Source organism: Gadus macrocephalus, chromosome 7 (assembly GCF_031168955.1).
Source record: "Gadus macrocephalus chromosome 7, ASM3116895v1".
NCBI classification, from domain to species: Eukaryota; Metazoa; Chordata; class Actinopteri; order Gadiformes; family Gadidae; genus Gadus; species Gadus macrocephalus.
Window position 1 is genome coordinate 20,951,134 of NC_082388.1, and position 17,575 is coordinate 20,968,708.

The following is a 17,575-nucleotide window of genomic DNA, read 5'->3' on the forward strand; positions in this document are numbered from 1 at the left end:
GTTTGTTTAAATAATGAGCTTGTCATAGCTGCCGGCAGAAGCAGGTCCTGATCAATGTGACCGATCGTATTTCCAAACAACAGCAACTGCGGCCTAACCGCAACGGCGGAGAGCGCGGCACTAGCCCTGGGCCGCCAGCACTGGGAACTGAACCCCCGCTCCTTCCGTTTAGTGCTACCATACTACAGTGTCACTTACAGCCTCTTCCCAGGGCGTCACAGGCCAGGCCAGTAGTAACGCACCACTAGGGTTAACCAGGGTTCAAACACTTCCTGGTACTACTACTCGTACCATTAAAACATCCGCTTACACAACCGACACTCCTGCTACAAACGCGATTACTAATAGACAAACGACCAGTATGAAAGCATAATGGGTAGTGTCGCCAATTACTGCTGCTACTGCGTGGATACGCTTATGTCTTTTAACTATGCTTCTACTACCGAAGCCAGCCATGCAGTAACATGGTTACTATTGAGTGCTCGTGTGCTAAATAGCCAAGGTTATGTAGGCTGTGTCAATACAGCCCGTACACATATTCTCTCCTCCGAAGCTATCGCCATGGTGCCAAAGCAGACATTTAAACCTAGGAGCTCTCTAGAGATGGCATCCATGTTGTACTGCGCGTAATGTAGTTGTAGAAAACGTGCACTAGGCAAAAAGTCTGAATCAGCCTGGTTTGCCCAGAATATGAGAGAGAGAGAGAGAGAGAGAGAGAGAGAGAGAGAGAGAGAGAGAGAGAGAGAGAGAGAGAGAGAGAGAGAGAGAGAGAGAGAGAGAGAGAGAGAGAGAGAGAGAGAGAGAGAGAGAGAGAGAGAGAGAGAGAGAGAGAGAGAGAGAGAGAGAGAGAGAGAGAGAGAGAGAGAGAGAGAGAGAGGTAGGTTATGTAACACTTCATCTCCCCTGCTTCCTCAATGGTTTTCCTCCGCTTGTGCGCACGACGTGTGAGCACACACGCACCCACACACGCGCACCTGTCGCCCCCTTAATGTGCCTATTCAGGGGGTTGCCACTTAACAGGCGTCATGTGTATTTCCCCACACATGTTGAGAAACAAGGCATTTAACGTCGTCAGGGGAGAGAGGCAGCGCTCGTTGCCAGGCGTCCAGGGAGCAGCGTTGAGACGGAGCAGAGCGGGTAGGGCTGCTGGGTGCCTGGGGAACCGCTGGGGTGCAGATAGGAAGGCTTGGAGAGGGAGATGGAAGTGGAGCATTGGGAGATGGATCTGGAAGGAAGGCCAAATCATTTTAGGAATAGGTGCGCAGGGCAGATTGATCGGTGATAGCGTTGTCACAATAACGGTTTTTCTTACTTGGATGCAATACCTTAAAAAAAAAAAAATGATATTCGATACAGCTGGGAAAAATGTATACAACATTGAGGGCATACAATTTTAGATTTTTGTTAAAAGATGAATACATCAAGGTGGGTATGAGGTGCAACCGCAGAATGACTGTGGTGAAGTGACGAATTAGTGCGAGAGACAGCACTGCGAGTGAGGGGAGGAGGTGGGGCTATGTGGGGCACTGAAGCGCCGTGTGCGTCTGTCAACTCGCTGTCGGAGGGGAGAGAGAGAGAGCAGAGCACAGCTGCTACTGGTGTATCTAGACTGCGGAAAATTAGTACTGAAACCGTTTCAAATATTCAGTATCGATATGCATCGAAAAATCTATATTTTTATGTATATTCGATCTGTGTCACACAAATTGGTAACGCGCACAGAAATTCTTGCTCAAAGAATAACAAGGTCAGAGTCGTAACAGGCGGATCAGGCACGCATGGTACTGTTTTGTGGCGCTTTGCATAAAAGCGCCTGCCGAATGCCCTCCATCCGTTTCCTCTCTCTCCGTATTATTCATGCCTCCTCCTCTCCTACAAGGCTGATTGGCTGTTGTTCGATGACAACCTTGTGAATAATAGATGCTCACACTGTGGCTCAGCAGAACAACGCCATGCACACACATATGTGTACATAAACACTCACTCACTCAGTCACTGATTGAATGAAATTAGCAAAACTAAAGTCTTGCTTTCAGTAGTGTATGCCACTGTATCCCCTACAAGATGATGCAACATTCATTCACCCCAACAACTAAAAAGCGTTGCTAGTACTACAAAACACAGCTTCACGCTGGGTCTGCACTGAGAGCAACCGTGAAGGGTTTCATAAGCCACCACCGCCGTTAGCACAGCGCTAGTGGAGCTGGGGGTTAATTTGGATATGTTGTGGATGTGCTCTCATGGCGAGCCTCAGCCCATCCTTTGTTGAGCTTGATGTTAGTGGGTGTGTCATGTGTCTGACTGTGTTTGCGTTCTACGAATCTTTTTAGCTGCCAACGGAGGGGGAGAGGGGAGGCGGCAGGCACGGGGCACGTGTCCCGAGGGGCTTTGGTATGTGTGTGTGTGCATAGTGTGACTACGGACAGTAGTCATCCTCCCTGGGTTGCTATCCACCAACCCCGCTCCCCCTGCCACCCCATACCGCCCCGTTTCAGCCAATGGCGCACCAGTTGACTGCACCCTCTCCGCCAATGGCGGGACAGCCATGTTGACATCCTCCTGGAAGGCTGGGGCCGTGATTAGGAATTCAAAGCAGTGAAGCGGAAGAGGGGGAGAGGGAGAGAGGGAGAGTGAGAGGCAGAGAGACTAAAGAGAGGAAGGGGAAATGGGAGAGGAGAGAGGAAAGGGGGCAGACGAGGAGACTAGGTGTCCATTATGAGTTGAAAGGGTTGATGCACTCCAGAAAAACCCGCCACTCAGACTGACACGCACGCACGTGTGCACACACGCACACACACACACGTCCTACATTTTAATGGGTCGTCTAAAAAAAGGGTTGTAGGATACACTTTTCTTTAATTGGCCAAAGCAGCGATAACACTTTCACAACATTGCCAGTGGGCCAGATATAGAAGGCTTTGTCTTGTTCCTCCGTACTGCTCCTCTCTCTTCCCAACTCAATCCTCAGCATGGTACCCAGGCCTGCCAAGCTCTACACATTATTGGGATGCTTACTTGGTCGAGGATTAAAACTGAGAGTCAAGGACTGTTTTGTTGCCAATCTGGTCTCTTAATACACCAAGCCACAACGTACCCAAAAGCAATTTGGGCGTAACCATTTTTTTTCTTCATGGTTTGGTAATGAATATTTATCTGTTTATCTGAGAAAGGTGTGTGTGTGTGTGTGTGTGTGTGTGTGTGTGTGTGTGTGTGTGTGTGTGTGTGTGTGTGTGTGTGTGTGTGTGTGTGTGTGTGTGTGTGTGTGTGTGTGTGTGTGTGTGTGTGTGTGTGTGTGTTGAAAGATTAATGGTCTGACTATATGTTGACCTTCTTTTGTCAGTAGGCAGTCTCCGTTTGCTGTGCAGCTTAGGTGGCCAATCACAGGTGCTCAGTGTGTGCGTGTGAGAGACACACAAAGAAAGACCAACACATGATTTAATTCATTTTGTCACAGCAACCACACCTTTAAATCACTCTCCGCTTTTAGTTAACTCTTAACATCCGACCTTCTAATGTTCCAAACCCTATTTGAATAAATTGATGCTTCATCATGTGTGCATTTCTACAAATCAGTGTGTGTTACTCTTAAAGCTGTTTGCATGTTATTCACCACATCTGCTCGTTCTCATGAATGCATTAGCATATTGATAGGAGATTGTTCGAAAAGTACAACTTAAAATCCCAATCGCACCGAAGGTTATTCCAAGGTTCCATCTGAAGTCGTCCATTCGTCTCTGTCTGCGAGGAGAATGCATTTGTTCAGGAGAGAGAGAGAGAGAGAGAGAGAGAGAGATAAAGCAAGGTAGAGAGAGAGAGAGAGGAAAATCTGGGTCAGTGACACACAGACGGCAGCTTCACAGATTTATGAGCCTCACTGTAAATGGATGATTTCCACGACGACCAGAATGGCGCGTACAGAGCATTTGTGGGACAACAGGTCGTTTGTGCTCCCTCCAGGGCCCGGTTCAGTGTGCCTGGCAACAGGGCCACCACGGGCAGGCACGCTGCTTGGTATGGGGATCGTACACTGGGTAACTGTGAGGGTAACAAACAGTGGACTTTTACCCCATTCAAACACATCTCTTCTACACATCGTATTAAACGGCAGATGTTTTTAAAGCTATAAACATTCAAATTCTTCATCGGCACTATTAACCCACCCCAGTGGAACATGTCTGAATTAAATCAGTAGACATGGAAAATGATTTGAATTTTTATTGCTGTTTTTTTTTCTCTGGCATGAAGCTTTGTCAGTGTCGTAACTATCTCTCATAAACCTCCAGCCCATTCAGCTAATAGGTTCTGCCCCCCCCCCCACGGCCTTTTACACAGTCAACAACTTCCTCTTGAATCATTATCACATCATAGGATGAGAAACACTCTGTAACATTTGTAATGAACCAACAAATTCATATCGATCCGTCTTTCTCTATCCTTACCGTCCCACAGGGGGGGGGGGGGGGGGGGTAGGAGGAGGCCTTCGATGTCACTGATCCCTACTGGCTACCTTTTCCATTAATTAGCTGGAGCGAATAATTGTACAGCCACTGAGGATGAATCACAAACAGCAGAACGGCAGCTTTGGTGTTGTTGGCTCCTGTGACGCATTTATGGACAGGCATGTTGTGTTCTGGCTAACCATAGTGGGTGTTTGTGGGTGTGTGGGTGGGTGTTTGTGTGTGTGAGACACAATATCTGCGCTTGCTCATGAATGAAGTGATGGAGGCCTCCTAGAGCGACCAGAGAGTTGCCTCAGAAGCTCAGAAGAGGAGTCGGTGTGTGTGTTTGTATGCGTGTCTGTGTTTGGGCGTAGATGGGAATGTACAACACCTGCCAGAGTTACTTTTTTTTAACAATGCATTAGTAAAGCAAGTGGCGTGTGCAGGCTTCTGTGATTTGTGTCGCCCAGCTGCAGTCAGTGGTGCCTGGCGTGTGCGACAACTGTGTGTCTGTCTACGCATGGATGTGCCCATCTGGGCACCTCAGGGGCTCTGTCTGCGTGTGTGTGTTTTGTGTGCGTGCATGCGTTCATGCGTGTGTATGTCTCTGTGTGAGATTGAGTGGTTGGCCCAGTCTGTGTGCAGTGACTTGGAGTTACCAATCTATGCCTTGAGGATTTAGGGCAGCTAATTAATATGTATGGTGGCCGGCTGCCATGGTTACACAGGGTGTGTGTGTGTGTGTGTGTGTGTGTGTGTGTGTGTGTGTGTGTGTGTGTGTGTGTGTGTGTGTGTGTGTGTGTGTGTGTGTGTGTGTGTGTGTGTGTGTGTGTGTGTGGAGGGGGTGGTGGTGGCTCTATTTGAATGTGCCTATGAAGCTAAGGTGGTGCTTATCTCTGTCTGCCTACGGACATATGGTCTGTGAAGATACCCAGCCATGGACGGGACGTCCATATGTACGCACTGTAGCAGAACGAGCACTACCTGCCTGCGTCGGTCTGCCTCTTAGCGAAACGTTCCCTGGACTAGGGAGGAAGGGATGAGGAGGAGTTTTTGATGGCGAGAAAAAAGATCACCCACGCATGCACATCGTTATTAGCCGAATCACCGACAGAATGTTTAGAACTGGTTGAAGGTCAACGCTGTTGAAATTGACTTAAAGGATTAAATAACCTTATTTTGAGCCTGGCGGTTTTGATTGACAGCTCTCCCTCTTTCTCGCCCTCGCTCTCATCTTCTATTTACACAAAGGCCTTTGAGGTCTGGCTGTCCCCTTCATTCAGACCCCCCCCACCCCCCCCTCCAGTCTACTTCCTCCCCGCTCCGCTGATCCTTGGGGACTCCAGCATCTTATTGACCTTTTCCAAAGTGTGCCCAGTCTGTTAGCGGCATGTAGCGGTTAGCTCTCATAGCTCCTCCTCAAGCTGAAGCCTATGATCTCTCTGATCAGAGGGGCCTGCTGGTGAGGCGAGGGGAAAAAACCAACAAAGAATAGGCCTTTTTAGCCCCCCTAAGCCCTTTGACTATTGAACGAGGCTACTTGTGGTGCAAGGTTAGCTCACGAGAGCTTAGCTTAGCATAACGTATGAATGGCAGGCGGGCTCAGCAGAAGATGTCGGGGTGAAAATAGACGCACAAAAATGCTTTCAAAGCGCATCCAAACCAAGGATGCCTTGCCTGCTTGTTGAGAGCAAAACATTTTTTGCTGTCAGTGCACTCTAATAATACCTTACTGAATGAAGAGGCTGCGTTCATTATTTTTCACAATTAAAGCATAATTGTCATTCATCGCTAATTAAATGAAACGACCAGAATACTCTTACACTTCACGCGGCTGTGCCATCTCATTATTCATGTGGGCTTGTATTTGTCAGCAGAGCATGCTTGTATTATATATTATTAATAAAGGCCATTCATTGAAATAGGGCTGCAATGAGTAGTTTGACAGAAAACAAATCCAATCCCTTTTTTATAATTAATAATAAAAAAGTAAAACTACCATCATTTGCAGTGTGAAGCTTCAGAAATTCCAATATTTGGTTCATGGATCAATGGAACACGGCTGAATGTCAGATAAAGCAAGAACATTTAAGACACATTCAAGCAGTGTTTTTTAATGACATTCTCTAGACTAAATGGTTAGTCTGTTTATCGAAAAGATGATCGTTAAATTAGCCGACTTTGAAATGTATCGTTAGTAGCAGCACTTAACTGCCTGTGTTCGCGGCATGTGCAAACTGCTATTAATACAGGCCACAGATCAAAATCAATATTACGATCAGTGTTTCACCCAGAAAATGTCTTCGTCAAGGTGGTCAACGATAGTCCCTAAGAGAGTTTTCTACTTTGTTATATTTTGTAATAATTAAAATATATTTATAGAAAAGAAAATATATATATAATTTTTTTTTTATACATTGGTAGTCAAGGCGGGGCCCTATTGTTGTTAAGGCGGCCGCCTTAACCATACAGTGCTGGGGGAAACACTGGCGATCAGGTTTGATCACCGGATCGCCAGGAAAAGGATCCTGAGGGAAGGACCAGTATTTCGACATGAAAACAAGATTAGCATTACCTTCTGTTGAACTCTTTTTCACGTCAAAATGTTGCTCTTGTTTCAACGTTTATCTTTATCTTGTTGACATTTTGATCACATTGGATTGTAATTTTGATTTTGTTTTCATGTTGTTGTTTTTTTAATCTATTTTATGGGCTTTTTTGGAGCTTTTTCGGGTTTGGAGAACAAAAATGGGAGAGACATTGCATAGGACCACAGGTGGGAATCAAACCCCGGTCTCCACCGGGCATACTGCCTGCATGGTTGAGCCACTGAGCTGCCCGTTTTCATGGTGATCTGGAGGTCGTTTCTATTGGGTAAAGAAGAGGTTTTCCTGGTACTGCAGGTCCTGTCCTCAGTGGATTGCACCGTTCTTAGGCTTTGTCCCTCCGCTTTGTAACAGGATGCAGGATGTTGTGCCGGAGGGCTCTTCTGAGAAGAAGGCAGTATCGCCACAATAGCCCTCATTAATCACAATTAACGCTGGTGGGCACATTGAAGCCAGCCAACTGACCAGCACAATAAATTGCTGCTTGTCTTGTACCAAACATTTTGTTCAATGGCGTTTGACATTGAAAAATTATACTTTGTGCTTGCCATATTGAAACAATTCTTAAAGCGGTAAATGTATGTTTGACCTCAGCATTGATAAGTGACTTCATTTATTACTATCTGGGCGATTTGCATATCTGGGCGATTTGCATATTTTATGATGACGGTAAGGCTTGTTTGTTATTAGTTCTATAACTATTAACAAACAAGCCTTTCCTTCAAAAACCAGACACACTTGATGATAGATTTGCATTCAAATTTAAGTATCATCAAGTGTGTCTGGTTTTTCCAGACACTATTATGGGGTTTTTAGAACAAGTAAAGATAGAAAGATATTGCCTACCGCTATTCCCCTCTGTTTCAGTGCTTTCAGAATGCGCTGTTTCTGGTGTATGTAGCTTTAATGCAAATGAGCTGCTGCCCATTGACCAATGAGCGGTCAGACTGAACCACAGCATGGAGGAGAAGGGATTGTTGCTGTTTGCGGACTCCTGGAGCGCTATATCTATATAATATAATATATAATAATAATATTATATATGGGTATTTAGATAATATTATATCTAATATAATGGCCAAAAGCTATGTGCGCCTCGGATGATATTATGAATCATAAATACTGCGTCTGACGTCTCTGGCACTTTCACAACAAGTAAAAACTCGTAGTGGGGGATATCTCGGCCATGGTTGAGAAGAATTGGGGGAAAGGAGCTTTGGCCTTGACTCTCTGAAGTCCATGAACCGCGACATGGAGGAGAAAGGGATTGTTCTGATGGAGCTGAGCTGCCGAACTGCCGCCCAGCTCCCTGCACCGGAGCTGCCTCGCTGCCGCAAAAGCTTCGGCGGAGCTGCCGGACTGCGGCCGTCGAAGCCGTCCGGCCGCTGCCGAAGCTTCGGCGGCAGCGAGGCAGCTCCGGCGGTGTCCTCCGGGAGCTGAAAAGTCCAGCGGGGGTAGCTCGGCGACAGTCCGGCAGCTCAGCTCCGGGAGTAAAATCCCTTTCTCTTCCATGTCTCCTCTTCCGGCGGGTGGAGCTCGGTGACAGTCCGGCAGAGAAAGGGATTGTACTCCCGGAGCTGAGCTGCCGCCGAGTTCCCCCCGCCGGAGCTGCTCGTCCGCTGGTCCACAAAAACGTAGCTATGCTCTGATTGGAGGGGAGTGGCGAAGTGGGAGGTAATATTTAACTGTGCCCCCTTCCTTCGTAGAAGGGGGGGGCCAAAACTGACTCGCTCGTTTGGTAACTGTATGCGGGGTACTTTCAGAAATGCATATCTCACTCAAGAAATCATGTACAGACTTTTTTTCAAAGTTTGTATGCATGTGGGACCAGAGATGCAAAACAACACTCCTAATCCTAGAAAAAGTGTTGTTTTCATAATATGTCCCCTTTAAAGGGTTATTGCCTTTTTAGAATTCCAATGTAAAAAGGCTGGATGACCAAGGTGGGTCACTTTCAACTGCGGAAATGTAGTTGAAGCCGTGTGTGTGTGTGTGTGTGTGTGTGTGTGTGTGTGTGTGTGTGTGTGTGTGTGTGTGTGTGTGTGTGTGTGTGTGTGTGTGTGTGTGTGTGTGTGTGTGTGTGTGTGTGTGTGTGTGTGTGTGTGTGTGGTTTGTATCGATCAGTTCCTAACGTAGATTGATCGCAGTGCTTAGATAGCTCTCTGCTGAATGAATCCCGGGATGTTCTCTGTTTAAATACCAAATCCTGTCCATCTGGCCCATGGGTCTGCTCAGTCTAATCTGCTACCTTAGTGATAAAACCACATATAAACAAACCCGTGCTGACATAAAAATAGATTCAAATTAAAAACATGTTTTAATTGATTGCACAATCCCATTAAAGTTAAACTAAAGCAACAACGACCACCACTCCCCCACTTATTTGGTCATAACGTGTGTGTGTGTGTGTGTGTGTGTGTGTGTGTGTGTGTGTGTGTGTGTGTGTGTGTGTGTGTGTGTGTGTGTGTGTGTGTGTGTGTGTGTGTGTGTGTGTGTGTGTGTGTGTCTGCCATCACTGGGGCCTCTCCTCCAATGAGTTGTGCCATTCTGCCTCAGCTGTAGTAGTGAAGCCTCTGGCTGTCAACATTCGGTGGACTTTATTATGATGTGTAGCATAAGCGGCCCCAGGGCCGGGGGAACGGGAGCGGGACCTCCGTTATATAAAAGCTTCCTTTAATTTCCCTTGCGTCGTCCGCTGATTGACGACTCTGGGACGGGAAGGACCCACGCGCACCTACACACACAAGAGTAGAGAGAAACACACACACACACACACACACACACACACACACACACACACACACACACACACACACACACACACACACACACACACACGATGCATTTCTGAGCTAGCGCCACGAGTGAGATACGTGTGAGACTGCAAAACTGAGACATAATGCAAAAGTATGAAGGAGAAGTATGTCGGAGAAAGAGTGGAACAGAATGTGTGGGCTTGCTTTTGTGTGTGTGTGTGAGAGAGAGCTAGTGTGTGCTTGCCTGTGTGTGTGTTTGTAGAAGAGAACTAGTGTGTGTTTGCTTTTGTCTGAGCGTGTGTTTGTTTGTAGAAGAGAGCTAGGATGGGCTCGTTTTGTGTGTGTGTGTGTGTGTTGGTGTGTACTCTGTGGTCTCTGAGCAGGTGCGGCAAAGCCCGTTAAACACTTTGAGTCATTGTTGCTGCCTCTGTTCTGGTGCCCGGCCACAGGGAGATGATGTCATCTCCTCGCTCTGTTTATAAAAGGTGCTGAGCACGGTCTCGCAGTGACTCCGCACACTGCAGTAGAAACTCTACTGTACGGCCACCGCATGTGGGATTTAAAGGGCAGCGCTGTTCACGGTAGCAGTAGTGTTCAATGTCGACGGTATTGTCTAATGTATGTAGAGTTTGTGTGAATTGCTTTTGTTGCGGTTCTCCATTGGAAGTGCAGCATCGGCAGAGGTTAAGTTATGATTCAACTTGGTAATGATGAACGATGAATAACGTTTTAATAGCAATATATACAAAACTATGTCATCCATACAGGTGTGGTGCTGTTAATGATCAGCCATTGTCTGATCAGTATGAGTTCATAATTGAATAAATTATAGCTTGTAATTTCCGTATCATACATTTTGTCCTCACAGCTTAAGGACAAAAATGTGTGTGTGTGTGTGTGTGTGTGTGTGTGTGTGTGTGTGTGTGTGTGTGTGTGTGTGTGTGTGTGTGTGTGTGTGTGTGTGTGTGTGTGTGTGTGTGTGTGTGTGTGTGTGTGTGTGTGTGTGTTAGCTCACGAGAGTTTAGCTTGCCTTGCGCACCATTAGCATAACGTAAGGCATGTCCGTGTGGGTGAGTGATGGATGGGCCTGTCCTCCCCCAATAGGGCTAGTAAAGTTCTGAGCAGTGTGTGATGTTCTGCTCCAGCGGGCCTCTGGAGATCCACTGGGCCATGGCACCACACAGCTCTCATGCTGCACACTCAGACCTTGTCTGGCCTGGGTCTGACAGCCCATTACTCCCATCTGAGCTTCAGAAAGATACAAGGCTTTATAGGCCCCAGGCTGGAGGTATACAGAGCCAGGGGCAAAAAAACTGAAGATTTCTTAAATTAACTGCATAGTCTTGGCCCCTCTTCGGTTTTACAGACATCTCTAAGTGAGATGTTTTTGTAAAAAAAAGAAAAAAGGTGTTGTTTTACGATTTGACTGGAGGAATAATATATATTTGTGTTGGTATTGTAGTAACTCTATATTGTGCTTGTATTATTTTTGAGCTGAATCCGATTATCTAAGCCTGGCTAGTCATCCACCAATGTCTGCTAATCTATGCAAGTTTGACTATTTTCTTTATCAGTCAATAATGAAGATTTGTAGTCGTTGTCACCATAGATATTTACTAGGATGCATAAATACATCAATACTAGTAATCATAAATCTATACACTTGCAAATCATTGGTTATTTATGGTGGTTGATCGATAGCTCAGTCCTTAGGTATTTAGAGCCATAAATATATGTAGTATTTGCAAGGTTGCTGTATAGTATCGTATAGGCTGTTCAGCTCACAGCCAAAAAGCACTGGTTCCGATCCCCACAGTCACCTCCTTCGGCGTCCCTGAACAAGATGCATAACGTCTCAATGAAACGCATCTGAATCCACTGTGTTTGGCCTCAGATAAGGCTCTTCAAATATACATAATGTATCTAATTACAGATATGGAAATATAGATCAGCATTCCACATGGTCTATTTCCCAGATGTTCTCCATCGTCCTTCCAAAGAAGCCGTTACAAGGAGTTAACCCCCACTGCTTACCGAGACCGCTTCCCTCATAAAACACCAAGTGTTCCACTTGAGTTGATGCACGTCTGTTGTGGCAGGAGCAGGGGAGGTTTGCATGTGCACGTGTGTGATCGTATCTTGAGGATTGTTAAGTGGCTAATTTCACTCACCAGTCCACTCAGAGCCGGCAGTGGTGAATTACACCACACACAGACACAGGTCGATGGAGAGAATTAGCAAGCCCGCTACTGTAATGGCTCTGCTATGACCTAGGACAGTTGGGTTGTTAGCTCAAGCCTGTCCCTGCAGACCTTGGTCCTGTATGACACACAGTGCCCACCCCCCCTGCACACGTTTTGCGTTCCGCGTCTCGTTTTTGGATTATCAACATATTGTGAGTCGTAACTATTGAAGAAGAAGCAGATGGGCATGTGAATATAACAGCTGTTGTATCATCATCTCTGGCCATATAACTTTGAGATGATTCATTATCCCAGTCTTCAACCTAATGGACAATACAGTTGTATCAAAATATCCATATGAGTGGTTGAGTGAAACTGTGTTCCTGGAACTGTTTACTTGGAACTCAATATAATTATAATGATTTAATTATAAAGCCCAAGCAATATCTAGTCCTTTTTATTTCTACTGCTGATATTCATCCTATGTATAACGCTATGTGTAATGATTTAGTCTCGAGCCATATCTAGTTATTTTATTCTTGATGCTGATATCCAGCTGCTGCGGCTCCCTCAGAAACTGTGTGCATCGGTTAAAATCCACATGATCTAGAAGCATGACTCATAAATGCAGTGCTCAGAGTTGCAGTGTTCATACGCATGCCGGCTGCAGTTTTCACTGTGTTCACTGCTATGGATTTTGTCCTTGGGGCTAACAGCTTGCTTGCTATTGGAGATGGGCAAACACCCAGCCACCCCCACACACTATTGTTTAGCTTATTCTGTGTTGATTTCCTTTCGTGAAAGGGAAGAGGACATGAACACAATGGCTAGCAGTAATCATTCGATGTGGCATTTGCTTGTAGCCATATCTTTCACTTTTAATGTCGCTCTCTTAGATTTTGGTGCATCGATGCCAAGGTATACAAGCTTAGTCCTATCACTCACCGACTCATTGGCATCGGAGTAAGCATTTGTGTCCATCGGGTGCGGTTGCCATGTCGGCCCCTACCGTCGCCAAGGAAACACGGATATCTATTGAGTTTGACAGGTGGGCTTTGGAAGCCTTCTATCTAGACGTGTTAACTTGAGGAGGTGGCTGGGGGGGGGGCTTTCGTCTTTGAAAACCGCACACAAAAACGGGAGCACCTTCTAGTCACGCACATGTGATCAACTATCCGACAGGTCAGTCAAACCTCAGACCCTTGACCTGAGACAAAACAGGGGGCTTTTACTTTTATCATGGAGTAATTATCAGCCCATGCCAAACTAACTATCTCTCAGTCTCTGTTTGTACGTTGTCCATTTCTCTGAGCTATCAGTTCAGTAGTGAGCACAGGAAGGAGAGCATTGAGAGAGGCATCAAAAGAACTGGTACGAAGCAAAGTCTCTCAGCCATCCAAATGAGTTGTGGTTTATAATCCGCCCTGTGTGAATGGGACAGCCATACGCTGCTGAAGAATATGTTTTTCTGAAGCAGGAAGCCTTATTTGCATGTTCCCAGCTTAATTAAATGATCCTCCTGAGCAAACAGCCCACAGTAAACGTTTTGAAGTCCTCTTTTTTGCTTTGAAAATATATAAATATATTCTCCATTAAGGCTGAGAAAAACACTGGGAACAACTTTGGTTTCGCGGTATGAGAAATGTGCAAGTTATGTATATTTACGTGCAGGCTATGTATATTTACATATACTGGACATGGAAATGATTGTCATCAGAACCGTAAAGCTTGTTCATTGTTGCATGAGGAAGTACCTGAATGTGTACGGAAAGCGTTGACAACTGGTATCTTTTCCCATCGAGGTATCAGACTGATCGTATAGCTACCATATTGCTTCAGAGTTTTGACTTACAAGCGCTACATTGATTGAGGGATAACACACAGAGTTGGAAGAGGGAAACCGACGTTGTGGATGTTTAGGACTAGATTATTGGATGGCAACCCTGATCAGCTGGCATTTTTTGTTAAACTGAGTAAACGGTTCGTAGCCTTGCACCAACCATGGCTATTTTCTTTGAAGCAGTGTGCGTCATTCGCTCTTTGCTCAACACCCATGGTAAGTACCCTCACCTGTGCTCTCCTTCATGTGACCCCTCGCCCTCCCTAATGGCCAAAAGGGGAGTCTTTGTTGTAATTTGCTATGATGATTAACTTGTCCCAATGTGCGTATTGAATAACAATCACCTCTCTAAAATGGTGTCAACAGTAACTAATGAGTATTAAACGATTGGCTGACGTCACGCTGACATGTTCGAAATGTAGTTTAGTATGCTGCGGACATTGAGGGTTTCAAACCTAGAACCTATAACAACGCCCTAAGCTCTTGACATCTGCTGGGGGCTTTGAATCCTTACGCAGTCAGTCCTTGTATACAAGATGTCATGAGATCTTATCAAAAATGTAAATGCTTTGCAAAAATGGATCATCAAATATCTACAGCTTAATATCCGCAATCTGCTGTGACCCCATATGCATTTCAGGGGTCCCCAAGTGGGGTCCCGGCACCTAGGTTGGGAACCAGTGCACTATACTATCCTGACCACCCCTCAGTGAGCATCCAGGACTGGTCCCCGACTCCCCTGGCGTACAGCTGCGGTGTGTCAGCCCTAACGTTGTCCAGTTCTCCGTGGATCAGCGTGACAGTCCTCACCCCTATTGATTTCCTGATCCCCCGTCCCTCGTTTAACAGTGCATCCGGTTACTTTGACGTTGATCCTATGTCGATACACGTCTTGCCCGGGATGTCCTCGCTCTAAATGGTTAATCATGTGTTTTGTAGTAGCTGGTGTGTGTGTGTGTGTGTGTGTGTGTGTGTGTGTGTGTGTGTGTGTGTGTGTGTGTGTGTGTGTGTGTGTGTGTGTGTGTGTGTGTGTGTGTGTGTGTGTGTGTGTGTGTGTGTGCAATTTAACTGAGGGCAGGTTAGGGGCTGATGGAGTCTTTCTGAAGTGAAATTCTCTGTCCATTGACTCATGGCCCTGCATTGATTTTCCTTTTCAGTAATTCTTTTCCATCCCGTGTTTTGTGCTAGTCACGCAAAGGGCTTGTCAGGATGCATTAACTGATTGAAGAGATGTGTGTGTGTGTGTGTGACACGGCGCTGAGAGAAGGCGTGGGCCCTATAACTGCATCAAACTGCTACCCTGTTCCTCTGACAATGCTAGCCCTGGCCTTGAATAGTTGAGCAGGCCTGTGTCCTCGGATGGTCCTGGCTTCACACTGTGCAATGTTTATTACCAGAAAACAAATCATTTAAAGTTGATGGAACTTGTGCGCACTTCACTTTTCTGGCTGAGCAGGTGTGCGTGTGTGTGTGTGTGTGTGTGTGTAGTGCGTAGTGTTACTGGACATAATATAATGGGAAGCATTCAGACACTGTTCTTCATTATGCTGGTTGAGTTCCTGTCGAGAAGTAAGATATTGGCAAATGCCGGGGTTTTATTATCTAATAAAGTCTACAGTTGGATGGATGTTTTCATTTTGTAAGTTCTTCTTTGGAAAAAAAGTGAATTGAAAGAGTAAGAAGGGCTCAGTGTTTAACATTAAAATGAATGATAGCATTATGAATGATGTGAATGGGGTTTGCACAACGTTATGAATCGTTCATTTTCAAAACAGCCTATACCGTTTAATTAAAAATGACGGAAGATTAAAATATTTAAAGGAATCATACAGTTGGCAGTTTCAGATGTTGGTCGAAGCCCAGACTCTCACACACACACACACCGGCACACACAAACACAAACACACATCGGCAGACACACTGACACACTGGCACACACACACACACACACACACACACACACACACACACACACACACACACACACACACACACACACACACACACACACTGGCACACACTGAGACCAGAAGGTGGACAGAAAAGGGATGGCAGAGAAGAGACAGATGGGAGAGAGAGAGAGACAGAGAGAGACGTAGTGGGTGAGAGATGGAGGCTGTTTGGCAATAGCAGCACAGTTGGAGGAGCGCACAACTGTGAGAAGTAATAACCGTTGTTGGTCTGATTCTATTAACCCTTTTTGTGGATTACTTTCATAAGCAGCGACTTGCAGGCTTGAGGATCATTTATATCCGTTAATAGGCCTTCAGAACAAAGGTGTAAGAGTAGGCGCTAACACAGGTGTATCTCCTTATGTTAATCATGTGAACTGGCATGCCTACAGACCTGTAATTAACTTGATGAGGTACCCCTGTTTACCCTCCTACTGCTCTGTGATGAAGGGCCATTGATGGGATTAGATTCACACTAATGGCCAACATGTTTTTCTTCATTCTTTTCAGGGCAGTTACATCTTTATCTGAGTGTGCTGATGCTTAATAAAGTGCTGATTGTCCTCACTTTTCCAAACTGCCGTCTGAAACCAATAGCCCACAGTTTTATCAGATCGGGAAGAACATTTTTATATTATTGCTAAGCTACGGCTGTAACGATATTAACGACTAACAACAGGGACCAGTTTGAAAAAGTGACGAGCCAAAATCGAAAATGAACTTCAACAAATTCAACGTTTATGTTAATAATAGCTGGAGGTCTATGTGTGTGTGTGTGAGGGACACACACAGAGCAAGCAGATGGATGGACTGTTTGGTTTATAATTGCTGCGGTGGGTGGTCCGGTGACTGTGTGTTGGTGACGTCTTGAGAAGGTGACAGACAGGCCCCTTGCTCCCCCTGATGACTGGGACTGAATGCTGTTTGGCACGATGATGACTCCTGCTATGACTTCTGCCATTGAGGCTCTTTTGTGGCTCATTAGGTTCAAAGCAACCGTGTGTGTGTGTGTGTGTGTGTGTGTGTGTGTGTGTGTGTGTGTGTGTGTGTGTGTGTGTGTGTGTGTGTGTGTGTGTGTGTGTGTGTGTGTGTGTGTGTGTGTGTGTGTGTGTGTGTGTGTGTGTGTGTTGGTATGTTGCGGGGGAGATCCATGGGTTTGTGTCTGTGTCTGAGTGATGGGTTTTATTTTGGTAGGAGTGCCTCTGCGTGGGGACATCTGTGAGAGGGTTTTACTGAGCATGTGCAGAAGCAAATGCATCACTGAAGAATGCACAGCTGTGGCATGACGCAAGTGTGTAGTCTTTCTGAAATCGCGTGAGCGCATACACACACACACACACACACACACACACAAAGGAAGAAGCATATGTCTTCTGCCTATTCGCCCGTGGCGTCTTATTGTTGCAGCATGTCAGTAGCGCAGCTTTTTTCGTGGGGGCTTTTAAGCCGTGTGCAGCAGGCCATTTCAAGGCAGACAGTCCATCCCTACACTTGCACATGTGCATAGAAACACACACACACACACACACACACACACACACACACACACACACACACACACACACACACACACACACACACACACACACACACACACACACACACACACACTACTCTCTTCCGTCGATCCATCATCTTCTCTCAGCCCCGGCGATTTGACAAAGTGATTTCTACCCGTGCAGCCGCGGTTTGTTTTACTGCTCTCTCTCACATGTCCGACCACCAAATAAATGGCTCTATTTCATGGATGTAGACCAAGGCAAAGGTGGTATATTTCCCCCACTCGCTGTCACTTTTGA

The 17,575-nt window shown here is 45.9% G+C and overlaps 1 protein-coding gene across 1 annotated transcript in view; it reads left to right on the plus strand.

Annotated features, from left to right (window-relative positions):
• abr (ABR activator of RhoGEF and GTPase) overlaps positions 1–17,575 on the plus strand; it is a 100,265-nt gene that overhangs the window by 6,317 nt on the left and 76,373 nt on the right. The window lies entirely within an intron of this gene.